Source organism: Arachis stenosperma, chromosome 3 (genome assembly GCF_014773155.1).
Source record: "Arachis stenosperma cultivar V10309 chromosome 3, arast.V10309.gnm1.PFL2, whole genome shotgun sequence".
Classification (NCBI taxonomy): domain Eukaryota; kingdom Viridiplantae; phylum Streptophyta; class Magnoliopsida; order Fabales; family Fabaceae; genus Arachis; species Arachis stenosperma.
This window is the reverse complement of record NC_080379.1, coordinates 115,631,975-115,647,377: the sequence shown is the minus strand read 5'-3', so window position 1 is coordinate 115,647,377 and position 15,403 is coordinate 115,631,975. Positions and strand designations below refer to the sequence as shown.

Genomic DNA, 15,403 nt, shown 5'->3' with positions numbered 1-15,403 from the left:
AAAGACAAAGGAATTCTTGTTGAAGCTGACCCTGAACCTGAAAGGACCTTGAAGCGAAAGCTAAGAGAAGCTAAGGCACAACTCTCTGTAGAGGACCTGACCGAATTCTTCAAAGAAGAAGAACCCATGGCAGCCGAAAACAACAACAATGCCAACAATGCAAGGAAGGTGCTGGGTGACTTTACTACACCTACTCCCGACTTCTATGGGAGAAGCATCTCTATCCCTGCCATTGGAGCAAACAACTTTGAGCTTAAGCCTCAATTAGTTTCTCTAATGCAACAGAATTGCAAGTTCCATGGACTTCCATTGGAAGATCCTCATCAGTTCTTAGCTGAATTCTTGCAAATCTGTGACACTGACAAGACTAATGGGGTAGACCCTGAGGTCTACAGACTTATGCTATTCCCTTTTGCTGTAAGAGACAGAGCTAGAATATGGTTGGACTCTCAACCTAAAGAAAGCCTGGACTCTTGGGAAAAGCTAGTCAATGCCTTCTTGGCAAAGTTCTTTCCACCTCAAAAATTGAGTAAGCTTAGAGTGGAAGTCCAAACCTTCAGATAGAAGGATGGAGAACCCCTCTATGAAGCTTGGGAAAGATACAAACAATTGATCAGAAAATGTCCTTCTGACATGCTTTCTGAATGGAGCATCATAGGTATTTTCTATGATGGTCTCTCTGAACTATCCAAGATGTCTTTGGATAGCTCTGCTGGAGGATCTCTTCATCTGAAGAAGACGCCTACAGAGGCTCAAGAACTCATTGAAATGGTTGCAAATAACCAATTCATGTACACTTCTGAAAGGAATCCTGTGAACAATGGGACAAATCAGAAGAAAGGAGTTCTTGAGATTGACGCTCTGAATGCCATTTTGGCTCAGAACAAGATATTGACTCAACAAGTCAATTTGATTTCTCAAAGTCTGTCTGGAATGCAAAATGCACCAAGCAGTACTAAGGATGCTTCATCTGAAGAAGAAGCCTATGATCCTGAGAACCCTTCAATGGAAAAGGTGAATTACCTAGGAGAACCCTATGGAAACACCTATAATTCTTCATGGAGAAATCACCCAAATTTCTCATGGAAGAATCAAGAGAAACCTCAACAAGGTTTCAACAACAACAATGGTGGAAGAAACAGGTTTAGCAATGGCAAGCCTTTTCCATCATCTTCTCAGCAACAGACAGAGAATTCTAAGCAGAACCCCTCTGACTTAGCAACCATGGTCTCTGATCTAATCAAAACCACTCAAAGTTTCATGACTGAAATAAGGTCCTCCATTAGGAATTTGGGGGCACAAGTGGGACAGCTGAGCAAGAAAGTTACTGAACTCCCTCCTAGTACTCTCCCAAGTAATACAGAAGAAAATCCAAAAGGAGAGTGCAAAGCCATAACCATGGCCGAACCTGGAGAGGAAAGAGAGGAAGTGGACGCCACTGAGGAAGGCCTCAATGGGCGTGCACTGACCTCCAATGAGTTCCCTAATGAGGAACCATGGGAATCCGAGGCTCAAAATGAGACCATAGAGATTCCATTGGACTTACTTCTGCCTTTCATGAGCTCTGATGAGTATTCCTCCTCTGAAGAGGATGAGTATGTCACTGAAGAGCAAGTTGCTAACTACCTTGGAGCAATCATGAAGCTAAATGACAAGTTATTTGGAAATGAGACTTGGGAGGATGAACCTCCTTTGCTCACCAAAGAACTGGATGACTTGTTTAGGCAGAAATTACCTCAAAAGAGACAAGATCCTGGGAAGTTTTCAGTACCTTGTACCATAGGCACCATGACCTTCAAGAAGGCTCTGTGTGACTTAGGGTCAAGTGTAAACCTCATGCCTCTCTCTGTAATGGAGAAGCTAGGGATCTTTGAGGTACAAGCTACAAGAATCTCACTAGAGATGGCAGACAACTCAAGAAAACAAGCTCATGGACTTGTAGAGGATGTATTGGTGAAGATTGAAGACCATTACATCCCTATTGATTTCATAGTCCTAGAGACTGGGAAGTGCATGGATGAATCCATCATCCTTGGCAGACCCTTCCTAGCCACAGCAAAGGCTGTGATTGATGTTGATAGAGGTGAACTGATCATTCAAGTGAATGAAGAATCCTTTGTGTTTAAGGCTCAAGGATATCCCTCTGTCACCATGGAGAAGAAGCATGAAGAGCTTCTCTCAAATCAGAGTCAAACAGAGCCCCCACAGTCAAACTCTAAGTTTGGTGTTGGGAGGCCACAACCAAACTCTAAGTTTGGTGTTGAACCCCCACATTCAAACTCTAAGTTTGGTGTTGGGAGGTTCCGACATTGCTCTGAGTATCTGTGAGGCTCCATGAGAGCCCTCTGTCAAGCTACTGACATTAAAGAAGCGCTTGTTGGGAGGCAACCCAATGTTATGTTTTATCTATTTTCTTTTGTTATTTTTTGTTATTTTGTAGGTTGATGATCATAAGAAGACACAAAATCAACTGAAAAAGCAAAAACAGAATGAAAAACAGAAAGAAAAACAGCACACCCTGGAGGAAAAACCCACTGGCGTTTAAACGCCAGTGAGGCTAGCAGTTGGGCGTTTAACGCCCAGTCTGGCACCATTCTGGGCGTTTAACGCCAGAAAGGGGCACCAGACTGGCGTTAAACGCCAGAAAAGGGCAAGAACCTGGCGTTAAACGCCAGGAATGGGCATCAGCCCGGCGTTTAACGCCAGAAATGGCTCAAAACGTGATTTTGAATGCCATTTGGTGCAGGGATGACTTTTCCTTGACACCACAGGATCTGTGGACCCCACAGGATCCCCACCAACCCACCACTCTCTCTCTTCTTCTTCACCCATTCACTAATCACCTCAATACCTCTTCCCCAAAAACCCTTCACCTATCAAATCCCATCTTTCTCTTCACCACTCACATCCATCCTTCATAAAACCCCACCTACCTCACCCTTCAAATTCAAACCACTTTCCCTCCCAAACCCACCCATACATGACCGAACCATGAATCCCCCCTCTCCTATATAAACCCTTCTTCACCCCTTCATTTTCACACAACCTAAACACCACTTCTCTCCCTCTTTGGCCGAACACCAAGCCACTCCCTTCTTCCTCAATTCTTCTTCTTCTACTCTCTTCTTTCTTCTTTTGCTCGAGGACGAGCAAACCTTTTAAGTTTGGTGTGGTAAAAGCGTTGCTTTTTTGTTTTTCCATAACCATTTATGGCATCTAAGGCCGGAGAAACCTCTAGAAAGAGGAAAGGGAAGGCAAAAGCTTCCACCTCCGAGTCATGGGAGATGGATAGATTCATCTCAAGGGTGCATCAAGACCACTTCTATGAAGTTGTGGCCTTGAAGAAGGTGATCCCCGAGGTCCCTTTTTCACTCAAAAAGGGTGAATATCCGGAGATCCGACATGAGATCCGAAGAAGAGGTTGGGAAGTCCTTACCAACCCCATTCAACAAGTCGGAATCTTAATGGTTCAAGAGTTCTATGCCAATGCATGGATCACCAAGAACCATGATCAAAGTGTGAACCCGGATCCAAAGAATTATCTTACTATGGTTCGGGGGAAATACTTGGATTTTAGTCCGGAAAATGTAAGGTTAGCGTTCAATTTGCCCATGATGCAAGGGGATGAACATCCTTACACTAGAAGGGTCAACTTTGATCAAAGGTTGGACCAAGTCCTCACAGTCATATGTGAAGAGGGTGCACAATGGAAGAGAGATTCAAGAGGGAAGCCGATTCAATTGAGAAGGCATGACCTCAAACCCGTGGCTAGAGGATGGTTGGAGTTTATCCAACGCTCAATCATTCCCACTAGCAACCGGTCCGAAGTTACTCTAGACCGGGCCATCATGATCCATAGCACCATGATTGGAGAAGAAGTGGAAGTTCATGAGGTTATAGCCCAAGAACTCTATAAGGTGGCGGATAAGTCCTCTACCTTAGCAAGGTTAGCCTTTCCTCATCTCATTTGTCACCTCTGTTATTCAGTTGGAGTTGACATAGAGGGAGACGTCCTTATTGATGAGGACAAGCCCATCACTAAGAAAAGGATGGAGCAAACAAGAGACCCCTCTCATCATGAGATCCCTGAGATACCTCAAGGGATGCACTTTCCTCCACAAGACTATTGGGAGCAACTAAACACCTCCCTAGGAGAGTTGAGTTCCAACATGGGACAACTAAGGGTGGAGCACCAAGAACACTCCATTCTCCTCCATGAAATCAGAGAAGATCAAAGAATCATGAGAGAGGAGCAACAAAGACAAGGAAGAGACATTGAGGAGCTCAAGCACTCCATAAGACCTTCAAGAGGAAGAACAAGCCGCCATCACTAAGGTGGACCCGTTCTTTAATCTCCTTGTTCTTTAATTTTCTGTTTTTCGAATTTTAGTGCTTTATGTTTGTCCATGTTTGTGTCTTATGATCATTAGTATCTTAGTGTCTATGCCTTAAAGTTATGAATGTCCTATGAATCCATCACCTTTCTTAAATTAACAATGTTCTTAATTGAAAAAGATAAGAATTGCATGAATTTTGAATTTTACAACAGTTTAATTATTTTGATGTGGTGGCAACACTTTTGTTCTCTGAATGTATGCTTGAACAGTGTATATGTCTTTTGAATTTGTGGTTCATGAATGTTGGCTCTTGAAAGAATGATGAAAAAGGAGACATGTTACTGAGGATCTGAAAAATCATAAAAATGATTCTTGAATCAAGAAAAAGCAGTGAATACAAAAAAAAAGAAAGGGGCAAGCGAAAAAAAAAACGAAAAAGAAAGAGAAAAAGAAAGAAAAAGAAAGAAATAAAGTTGTGATCCAAGGCAATAAGAGTGTGCTTAAGAACCCTGGACACCTCTAATTGGGGACTTTAGCAAAGCTGAGTCACAATCTGAAAAGGTTCACCCAATTATGTGTCTGTGGCATGTATGTATCCGGTGGTAATACTGGAAGACAGAGTGCTTTGGGCCACAGCCAAGACTCAATAAGTAGCTGTGATTCAAGAATCATCATACTTAACTAGGAGAATCAATAACACTATCTGGATTCTGAGTTCCTAAAGAAGCCAATCATTCTGAGTTCCAAAGGATAGAGTGAGATGCCAAAACTGTTCAGAGGCAAAAAGCTAAAAGCCCCGCTCATCTAATTAATACTGATCTTCATAGATGTTTTTGGAGTTCATTGCATATTCTCTTCTTTTTATCCTATTTGATCTTCAGTTGCTTGGGGACAAGCAACAATTTAAGTTTGGTGTTGTGATGAGCGGATAATTTGTACGCTTTTTGGCATTGTTTTTAGTATGTTTTTAGTATAATCTAGTTAGTTTTTAGTATATTTTTATTAGTTTTTAGTTAAAATTCACTTTTCTGGACTTTACTATGAGTTTGTGTGTTTTTCTGTGATTTCAGGTATTTTCTGGCTGAAATTGAGGGATCTGAGCAAAAATCTGATTCAGAGACTGAAAAGGACTGCAGATGCTGTTGGATTCTGACCTCCCTGCACTCGAAGTGGATTTTCTGGAGCTACAGAAGCCCAATTGGCGCGCTCTCAACGGCGTTGGAAATTAGACATCCTGGGCTTTCCAGCAATATATGATAGTCCATACTTTGCCCAAGATTTGATGGCCCAAACCGGCGTTCAAAGTCACCCTCAGGAATTCCAGCGTTAAACGCCGGAACTGGCACCAAAATGGGAGTTAAACGCCCAAACTGGCATAAAAGCTGGCGTTTAACTCCAAGAAGAGTCTCTACACGAAAATGCTTCATTGCTCAGCCCAAGCACACACCAAGTGGGCCCGGAAGTGGATTTTTATGTCATTTACTCATCTTTGTACACCTTAGGCTACTAGTTTTCTATAAGTAGGACCTTTTACTATTGTATTTGAAGAATCTTGGTAGCTATCTTTGAGTTTCATGCTATCTTAGATCATTTGGGAGGCTGGCCATTCGGCCATGCCTAGACCTTGTTCTTATGTATTTTCAACGGTGGAGTTTCTACACACCATAGATTAAGGTGTGGAGCTCTGCTGTACCTCGAGTATTAATGCAATTACTGTTGTTCTTCTATTCAATTCCGCTTGTTCTTTGTCCAAGATATCACTTGTTCTTCAACTTGATGAATGTGATGATCCGTGACACTCATCATCATTCTCACTCATGAACAAAGTGACTGACAACCACTCTTGTTCTACAAGCATACGAGGCTCTAGTATTTATCTCTTGGATTCCTGATACACGATGCATGGTTGATCGCCTGACAACCGAGTGCTCACCTGACAAACGAGCCAGCCATTCCGTGAGATCAGAGTCTTCGTGGTATAGGCGAGAACTGATGGCGGCATTCAAGAGAATCCGGAAGGTCTAACCTTGTCTGTGGTATTCTGAGTAGGATTCAATGATTGAATGACTGTGACGTGCTTCAAACTCCTAGCAGGCGGGGCGTTAGTGATAGACGCAAAAGAATCACTGGATTCTATTCCGGCCTGACCGAGAACCGACAGCTGATTAGCCATATGCTGTGACAGAGCATAGGAACATTTTCACTGAGAGGATGGGAGGTAGCCACTGACAACGGTGAAACCCTTGCATAAGCTTGCCATGGAAAGGAGTAAGAAGGATTGGATGAAGACAGTAGGAAAGCAGAGAGACGGAAGGGAAAGCATCTTCATACGCTTATCTGAAGCTCTCACCAATGATATACATAAGTATCTCTATCTTTATCTTTATGTTTTATTCATCATCTATACCCATTTGAGTCTGCCTGACTGAGATTTACAAGGTGACCATGGCTTGCTTCATACCAACAATCTCCGTGGGATCGACCCTTACTCACGTAAGGTATTACTTGGACGACCCAGTGCACTTGCTGGTTAGTTGTGCGAAGTTGTGTTTATGCCATGGTATTGAGCACCAAGTCTTTGGAGCCATTGCCGGGGATTGTTCGAGTTGTGGAAAGTATTGATCACAATTTCGTGCACCATGGTGCCTCCTCATCCATGTCAGTGATTCTGCCTGAAGCAATGTTGGTTGCCTCCCCGTCCTTCGCAGCTAATCTAAACCGCAGTGGTGACGGAGAAGTAGGCATTAGTGATGCGGCACCAGTTTTATTACAGGGTAGAGCACAAGTTGTTATGGACGATGTATTGCGGGATGATGATGAGGACGACGATGTGGAGCCGGACATAATTGCCTGAGGTCCGTGGTAGAGGCTGTACTCCACCAAACTGTGGTAGAACCCGATCTACCTGATGTCAGTCTATGACAACAAAATATATCAATGCTGTCACGCTCCTCCACAATGCCGTATGCCAAGGCTCAAGTATCTCTGGGTGCACCACCTGCGCTACGTCCTGAAAGCTATATGACGTCCAAGTGAACTGTGCAAAGAAATAGTTTTGGAATGTCATCATTAGATATACAGTGTTTCGAAGCTAACACTAGTTACTAACTATTTAGATTTCACAAAATACTCACATCCCTAGCCTGAAGGAGATCTATCTTGAGCCTCCAATGAGCAACTCGAGGTCCCTTCTCGCTCGCGGTCGGCTTGTGACCTGATGGTGCACGAAATTGTGATCATCAACAATGGCGCCAAAAACTTGGTAGTGCTCTCAAACGTGAATCACACTTAGTCACAACTCCCCACAACTAACCAGCAAGTGCACTGGGTCGTCCAAGTAATACCGTACGTGAGTAAGGGTCGATCCCACAGAGATTGTTGGTATGAAGCAAGCTATGGTCATCTTGTAGATCTCAGTTAGGCGGATAGTAAGTGTTATGGAGTTTTTGAATAATAAATAAAGCAGAAAATAAAGATAGAGTTACTCGTATAATTCAATGGTGGGAATTTCAGATAAGTGTGTGGAGATGCTTGTCCCTGTTGGATCTCTGCTTTCCTACTGCCTTCCTTCAAGCCTTCTTATTCCTTTCCATGGCAAGCTGTATATAGGGCATCACCATTGTCAATGGATACATCCTATCCTCTCAGTAAAAAAGGTCCAAATGCTCTGTCACGGCACGGCTAATCATCTGTCGGTTCTCGATCATGTTGGAATAGAATCCCTTGATTCTTTTGCGTTTGTTATCACGCCCAACAATCGCGAGTTTGAAGATCGTCACAGTCATTCAATCTCTGAATCCTACACAGAATACCACAGACAAGGTTTAGACTTTCCGGATTCTCATGAATGCCGCCATCAATCTAGCTTATACCACGAAGATTTTGATTAAGGAATCCAAGATATATGTGCCCGGTCTAAAGTAGAACGGAAGTGGTTGTCAGTCACGCGTTCATAGGTGAGAATGATGATGAGTGTCATAGATCATCACATTCATCATGTTGAAGTGCAATGAATATCTTAGAACAGGAATAGCTGAATTGAATAAAAAATAGTAGTAATTGCATTAAAACTTGAGGTACAGCAGAGCTCCACACCCTTAATCTATGGTGTGTAGAAACTCCACCGTTGAAAATACATAAGTGATGAAGGTTCAGGCATGGCCGAATGGCCAGCCCCCAAACGTAATCAAAAGAACGAATGGTCAAAAGGCTAGATAGTCAAAAGATGTCTAATACACTAGTAAAAACTTCTATTTATACTAAACTAGCTACTAGGGTTTACAAAAGTAAGTAATTGATGCATAAATCCACTTTTGGGGCCCACTTTAGTGTGTGCTTGGGCTGAGCTTGAGCTTTCCACGTGCAAAGGCTTCTTTTGGAGTTGAACACCAAGTTGTAACGTGTTTCTGGCGTTCAACTCCGGTTCGTGACGTGTTTCTGGCGTTTGACTCCAGAATGCAGCATGGAACTGGCGTTGAGCGCCAGTTTACGTTATCTAATCATGATTAAAGTATGGACTATTATATATTTCTGGAAAGCTCTAGATGTCTACTTTCCAACGCCGTTGAGAGCGCGCCATTTGGAGTTCTATAGCTCTAGAAAATCCATTTCGAGTGCAAGAAGGTCAGATTCCAACAGCATCAGCAGTCCTTTGTCAACCTCCTTATCAGAGTTTTGCTCAGGTCCCTCAATTTCAGCCAAAAATTATCTGAAATCACAGAAAAATACACCAACTCATAGTAAAGTCTAGAAATATGAATTTAGCATAAAAACTAATGAAAACATCCCTAAAAGTAGCTAGATTACGCTAAAAACTATCTAAAAATAATGCCAAAAAGCGTATAAATTATCCGCTCATCACAACACCAAACTTAAGTTGTTGCTTGTCCCCAAGTAACTGAAAATCAATTAGGATAAAAAGAAGAGAATATACTATAAATTCCAAAATATCAATGAATATTAATTCTAATTAGATGAGCGGGACTTGTAGCTTTTTGCTTCTGAATAGTTTTGGCATCTCACTTACTCCTTTGAAGTTTAGAATGATTGGCATCTCTAAGAACTTAGAATTTCAGATGGTGTTATTGATTCTCCTAGTTAAGTTTGTTGATTCTTGAACACAGCTACTTTTATGGGTCTTGGCCGTGGCCCTAAGCACTTTGTTTTCCAGTATTACCACCGGATACATAAATGCCACAGACACATAGCTGGGTGAACCTTTTCAGATTGTGACTCAGCTTTGCTAAAGTCCCCAGTTAGAGGTGTCTAGAGCTCTTAAGCACACTCTTTTTGCTTTGGATCACGACTTTAACCACTCAGTCTCAAGCTTTTCACTTGGACCTGCATGCCACAAGCATATGGTTAGGGACAGCTTGGTTTAGCCGCTTAGGCCTGGATTTTATTTCCTTAGGCCCTCCTATCCATTGATGCTCAAAGCCTTGGATCCTTTTTACCCTTGCCTTTTGGTTTTAAGGGCTATTGGCTTTTTCTGCTTGCTTTTTCTTTTTCTTTCTAAAATTTTTTTCGCCATTTTTTTTTCTTTTTTTTTTGGCAAGCTTTTGCTTTTTCACTGCTTTTTCTTACTTCAAGAATCAATTTTATGATTTTTCAGATTATCAATAGCATTTCTCTTTGTTCATTATTCTTTCAAGAGCCAACAATTTTAACATTCATAAACAACAAGATCAAAATTATGCACTGTTCAAGCATTCATTCAGAAAACAAAAAGTATTTTCACCACATCAATATAATTAAACTAAATTCAAGGATAATTTCGAAATTCATGTACTTCTTGTTCTTTTGAATTAGAAACATTTTTTATTTAAGAGAGGTGAAGGATTTATGGAATTATTCATACCCCTAAGACATAGTTACTAAATACTAATGATCATGTAACAAAGACACAAACATAGATGACATAATAAGCTTAAAAACAGAAAAACAGAAAAGTAAGAACAAGGAATGAATCCACCTTAGTGATGGTGGCGCTTTCTTCTTGAAGAACCAATGATGTCCTTGAGTTATTCTATGTCTCTTCCTTGCCTTTGTTGCTCCTCCCTCATTGCTCTTTGATCTTCTCTAATTTCATGGAGAATGATGGAGTGCTCTTGATGTTCCATCCTTAATTGATCCATATTGTAACTCAAATCTTCTAGAGAAGTGTTGAGTTGTTCCCAATAGTTGTTGAGAGGAAAGTGCATTTCTTGAGGCATCTCCGGGATTTCTTGGTGATGAGCTTCCTCATGCGTCTCTTGGGTTCCATGAGTGGGCTCTCTTGTTTGCTCCATCCTTTTCTTAGTGATGGGCTTGTCCTCCTCAATGGGGATGCCTCCTTCTATGATGACTCCAGCTGAGTAACATAGATGGCAAATAAGATGAGGAAAAGCTAGCCTTGCCAAGGTAGAGGGCTTTTCGGCTATTTTGTAGAATTCAAGGGAGATGACTTCATGAACTTCTACTTCCTCTCCATTCATGATGCTATGAATCATGATGGCCCGATCCACAGTAACTTCAGATCGGTTTCTAGTGGGGATGATGGAGCGTTGGATGAACTCCAACCATCCTCTAGCCACAGGCTTGAGGTCCAGTCTTCTTAATTGAACCGGCTTGCGTTTGGAGTCTCTTTTCCATTGAGCTCCTTCAACACATATGTCCATAAGGACTTGGTCTAACCTTTGATCAAAGTTGACCCTTCTTGTATAGGGGTGTGCATCTCCTTGCATCATGGGCAAGTTGAATGCCAACCTCACATTTTTCGGACTAAAATCTAAGTATTTCCCCCGAACCATTGTAAGATAGTTCTTTGGATTCGGGTTCATACTTTGATCATGGTTCCTAGTGATCCATGCATTGGCATAGAACTCTTGAACAATCAAGATTCCGACTTGTTGAATGGGGTTGGTCAGAACTTCCCAACTTCTTCTTTGGATCTCATGTCAGATCTCCGAAAACTCATTCTTCTTGAGCTTGAAAGGGACCTCAAGGATTACCTTCTTCTTGGCCACAGCATCATAAAAGTGGTCTTGATGGATTTTGGAGATGAATCTCTCAATCTCTCTTAACTCGGAGGTGGAAGCTTTTGTCTTCCCTTTTCCTTTTTTAGAGGTTTCTCCAGTCTTAGGTGCCGTGCTCTGTTCTGGCGTTGAATGCCAGCCAGATGCTCCTTACTGGCGTTTGAACGCCAGTAAGTCCTTCCTCCAGGGTGTGATTTTTCTTCTGCTATTTTTTTATTCTGTTTTTAATTTTAGTATTTTTTTCGTGACTCCACATGATCATGAACCTAATAAAACATAAAAGAACAATGAAAATAAAATAAAATTAGATAAATAAAAAAAATTGGGTTGCCTCCCAATAAGCGCTTCTTTAATGTCAATAGCTTGACAGTGGACTCTCATGGAGCCTCACAGGTGATCAGGTCAATGTTGTAGACTCCCAACACCAAACTTAGAGTTTGGATGTGGGGATTCAACACCAAACTTAGAGTTTGGCTGTGGCCTCCCAACACCAAACTTAGACTTTGATTGTGGGGCTTTGTTTGACTCTGTACTGAGAGAAGCTTTTCATGCTTCCTCTCCATTGTTAAAGAAGAAGATCCTTGAGCCTTAAATACATGGTAGTCCCCATTCAATTGAAGGACTAATTCTCCTCTGTTAACATCTATTACAGCTCCTGCTGTGGCTAGGAAAGGTCTTCCAAGGATGATGCATTCATCCTCCTCCTTCCTAGTGTCTAAGATTATAAAATCAGTAGGGATGTAAAGGCCTTTAACCTTTACTAATACGTCCTCTACTAATCCATAAGCCTGTCTTACTAACTTGTCTGCCATTTGTAATGAGAACATGGCAGGTTGTACCTCAATGATTCCCAGCTTCTCCATTACAGAGAGTGGCATAAGATTTATACTTGACCCCAGGTCACACAGAGCTTTTTCAAAGATCATGGTGCCTATGGTGCAGGGTATTACAAATTTGCCAGGATCTTGTCTCTTTTGAGGTAAAGTTTGTTGAACCCGTGTATCTAGTTCACTAATGAGCAAGGGAGGTTCACCTTCCCAAGTCTCATTACCAAATAACTTGGCATTCAGCTTCATGATAGCTCCTAAATATTGAGCAACTTGCTCTCCAGTTACGTCTTCATCCTCTTCAGAGGAAGAATAGTCTTCAGAGCTCATGAATGGCAGAAGGAGGTTTAATGGGATTTCTATGGTCTCTATATGAGCCTCAGATTCCCTTGGGTTCTCAATAGGGAACTCCTTCTTGCTTGAGAGACGTCCAATGAGGTCTTCCTCATTGGGATTCACGTCCTCTCCTTCCTCTCTAGGTTCGACCATATTGATTATATCAATGGTCTTGCACTCTCTTTTTGGATTCTCTTCAGTATTGCTTGGGAGAGTACTAGGAGGAGTTTCAGTAATTTTCTTACTCAGCTGGCCCACTTGTGCCTCCAGATTTCTGATGGAGGACCTTGTTTCACTCATGAAACTTAAAGTGGCCTTAGACAGATCAGAGACTAAATTTGCTAAGTTAGAGGTACTCTGTTCATAATTCTCTGTCTGTTGCTGAGAAGATGATGGATAAGGCTTGATATTGCTGAGCCTATTTCTTCCACCATTATTAAAGCCTTGTTGAGGCTTTTCTTGATCCTTCCATGAGAAATTTGGATGATTTCTCCATGATGAATTATAGGTGTTTCTATAAGGTTCACCCATGTAATTTACCTTTGCTATTGCAGGGTTCTCAGGATCATAAGCTTCTTCTTCAGAAGATGTCTCTTTAGTACTATTGGATGCATTTTGCCATCCATTCAGACTTTGAGAAATCATGTTGACTTGCTGAGTCAACATTTTGTTTTGAGCCAATATGGCATTCAGAGCATCAATTTCAAGAACTCCCTTCCTTTGAGGCGTCTCATTATTCACGGAGTTCCTCTCAAAAGTGTATATGAACTGGTTATTTGCAACCATGTCAATAAGTTCTTGAGCTTATGCTGGCGTTTTCTTTAGGTGAATGGATCCACCTGCAGAATGGTTCAGTGACATCTTAGAGAACTCAGATAGACCATAATAGAATATATCTATCATGGTCCATTCTGAAAACATGTCAGAAGGACATCTTTTGGTCATCTGCTTGTATCTTTCCCAAGCTTCATAGAGGGATTCACCATCTTTTTGTTTGAAGGTCTGAACATCCACTCTAAGCTTGCTCAGCTCTTGAGGAGGAAAGAACTTAGCCAAGAAGGCCGTGACCAGCTTATCCCAAGAGTCCAGGCTATCTTTAGGTTGAGAGTCCAACCATGCTCTAGCTTTGTCTCTTACAGGAAAAGGGAAAAGCATGAGCCTGTAGACTTCAGGATCGACTCCATTAGTCTTAACAGTCTCACAGATCTGTAAGAACTTAGTTATGAACTGGTAGAGATCTTCTGATGGAAGTCCATGAAACTTGCAGTTTTGTTGCATTAGAGCAACTAATTGAGGTTTCAGCTCAAAATTGTTTGCTCCAATGGCAGGAATTGAGATGCTTCTTCCATCAAACTTGGACGTAGGTGCAGTATAATTACCAAGCATCCTTCTTGCATTATTGTTGTTGGGTTCGGCTGCCATCTCCTTTTCTTGTTCGAAAAATTCAGCAAGGTTGTCTCTGGATTATTGTAATTTAGCTTCTCTTAATTTCCTCTTCAGAGTCCTTTCAGGTTCTGGATCAGCTTCAACAAGAATGCCTTTTTCCTTGTTCCTGCTCATATGAAAGAGAAGTGAACAGAAAAAGAAGAGGAATCGTCTATGTCACAGTAAAGAGGTTCCTTATTGTTAGTAGAAGAAGAAAGGGAATAAAGAAAGGAGAATCCAAACACAAAGGTAAGGATAGGGGCAGAGATTTGAGATGAAGAGAAGTGTTAGTGAATGAATAAATAAATAAGATGAGAGACATAAGTTTTCGAAAATAATTTTTGAAAAGGAGTTAATGATTTTCAAAAATTAAGATAAGAAATATAATTAAAATTAAAATTTAAAACAATTAATTAATTAAAAAGAATTTTTTTGAAAAAGAGGGAGGTATTTTCGAAAATTAGAGAGAGAAAAGTTGTTAGGTGGTTTTGAAAAAGATAAGAAACAAACAAAAAGTAAAATAGTTAGTTGAAAAAGATTTGAAAATCAAATTTGAAAAGACAAGAAGATAAGAAGATAAGAAGTTAGAAAAGATATTTTAAAATCAAATTTTTGAAAAAAGATAAAATTTTGAAAAAAAGATATGATATAAAAGATAAAATAAAAAGATATGATTAAAAAGATATGGTTAGAAAAGATTTAATTTTTAAAATTAAAATTAATTACTTAACTAACAAGAAACTAAAAGATAAGATTCTGGAATTTAAAGATTGAAACTTTCTTAACAAGAAAGTAACAAACTTCAAATTTTTGAACCAATCACATTACTTGTTAGTTAAGTTTCGAAAATTTTAAAATAAAATTAAGAAAAATATTTTGAAAAATATTTTTAAATTTTCGAAAAATAGTAAAAAAAATGAAATGAAAAAGATTTAATTTTTTAAAAAAGTTTTGAAAAGATAAGATTTTTAAAATTTGAAAATTTGACTTGACTTACAAGTAACAACTCATTTTAAAAATTTTTGACTAAGTCAACTCAAATTTTCGAAATTTTGAGAGAAAAAAGGAAAAGATATTTTTTTTTGAATTTTTGATTATGAGAGGGAAAAACATAAAAATGACTCATAACATGAAAATTATGAATCAAAACACATGATGCATGCAAGAACACTATGAATGTCAAGATGAACACCAAGAACACTTTGAAGATTATGATGAACATCAAGAACATATTTTTGAAAAATTTTTGATGCAAAGAAAACATGCAAGACACCAAACTTATAAATCTTTAATGTTTAGACACTATGAATGCAAAAATGCATATGAAAAACAATAAAAGACACAAAACAAGAAAACATCAAGATCAAACAAGAAGACTTACCAAGAACAACTTGAAGATCATGAAGAACACTACGAATGCATGAATTTTCGAAAATTGCAAAAACAAAATGAATATGCAATTGAC

At 40.1% G+C, this 15,403-nt stretch overlaps 2 non-coding genes across 2 annotated transcripts; one reads left to right on the top strand and one right to left on the bottom strand.

Annotated features, from left to right (window-relative positions):
• Positions 1-531: 531 nt before the first annotated feature.
• LOC130972339 (small nucleolar RNA R71) lies at positions 532-639 on the bottom strand. Its single transcript, XR_009083524.1, has one exon. It is a non-coding gene; the product is annotated as a small nucleolar RNA R71 (small nucleolar RNA).
• Positions 640-13,432: 12,793 nt separating this feature from the next.
• Positions 13,433-13,536, top strand: LOC130971062 (small nucleolar RNA R71). Its single transcript, XR_009082297.1, has one exon. It is a non-coding gene; the product is annotated as a small nucleolar RNA R71 (small nucleolar RNA).
• The last annotated feature ends 1,867 nt before the right edge of the window (positions 13,537-15,403 follow it).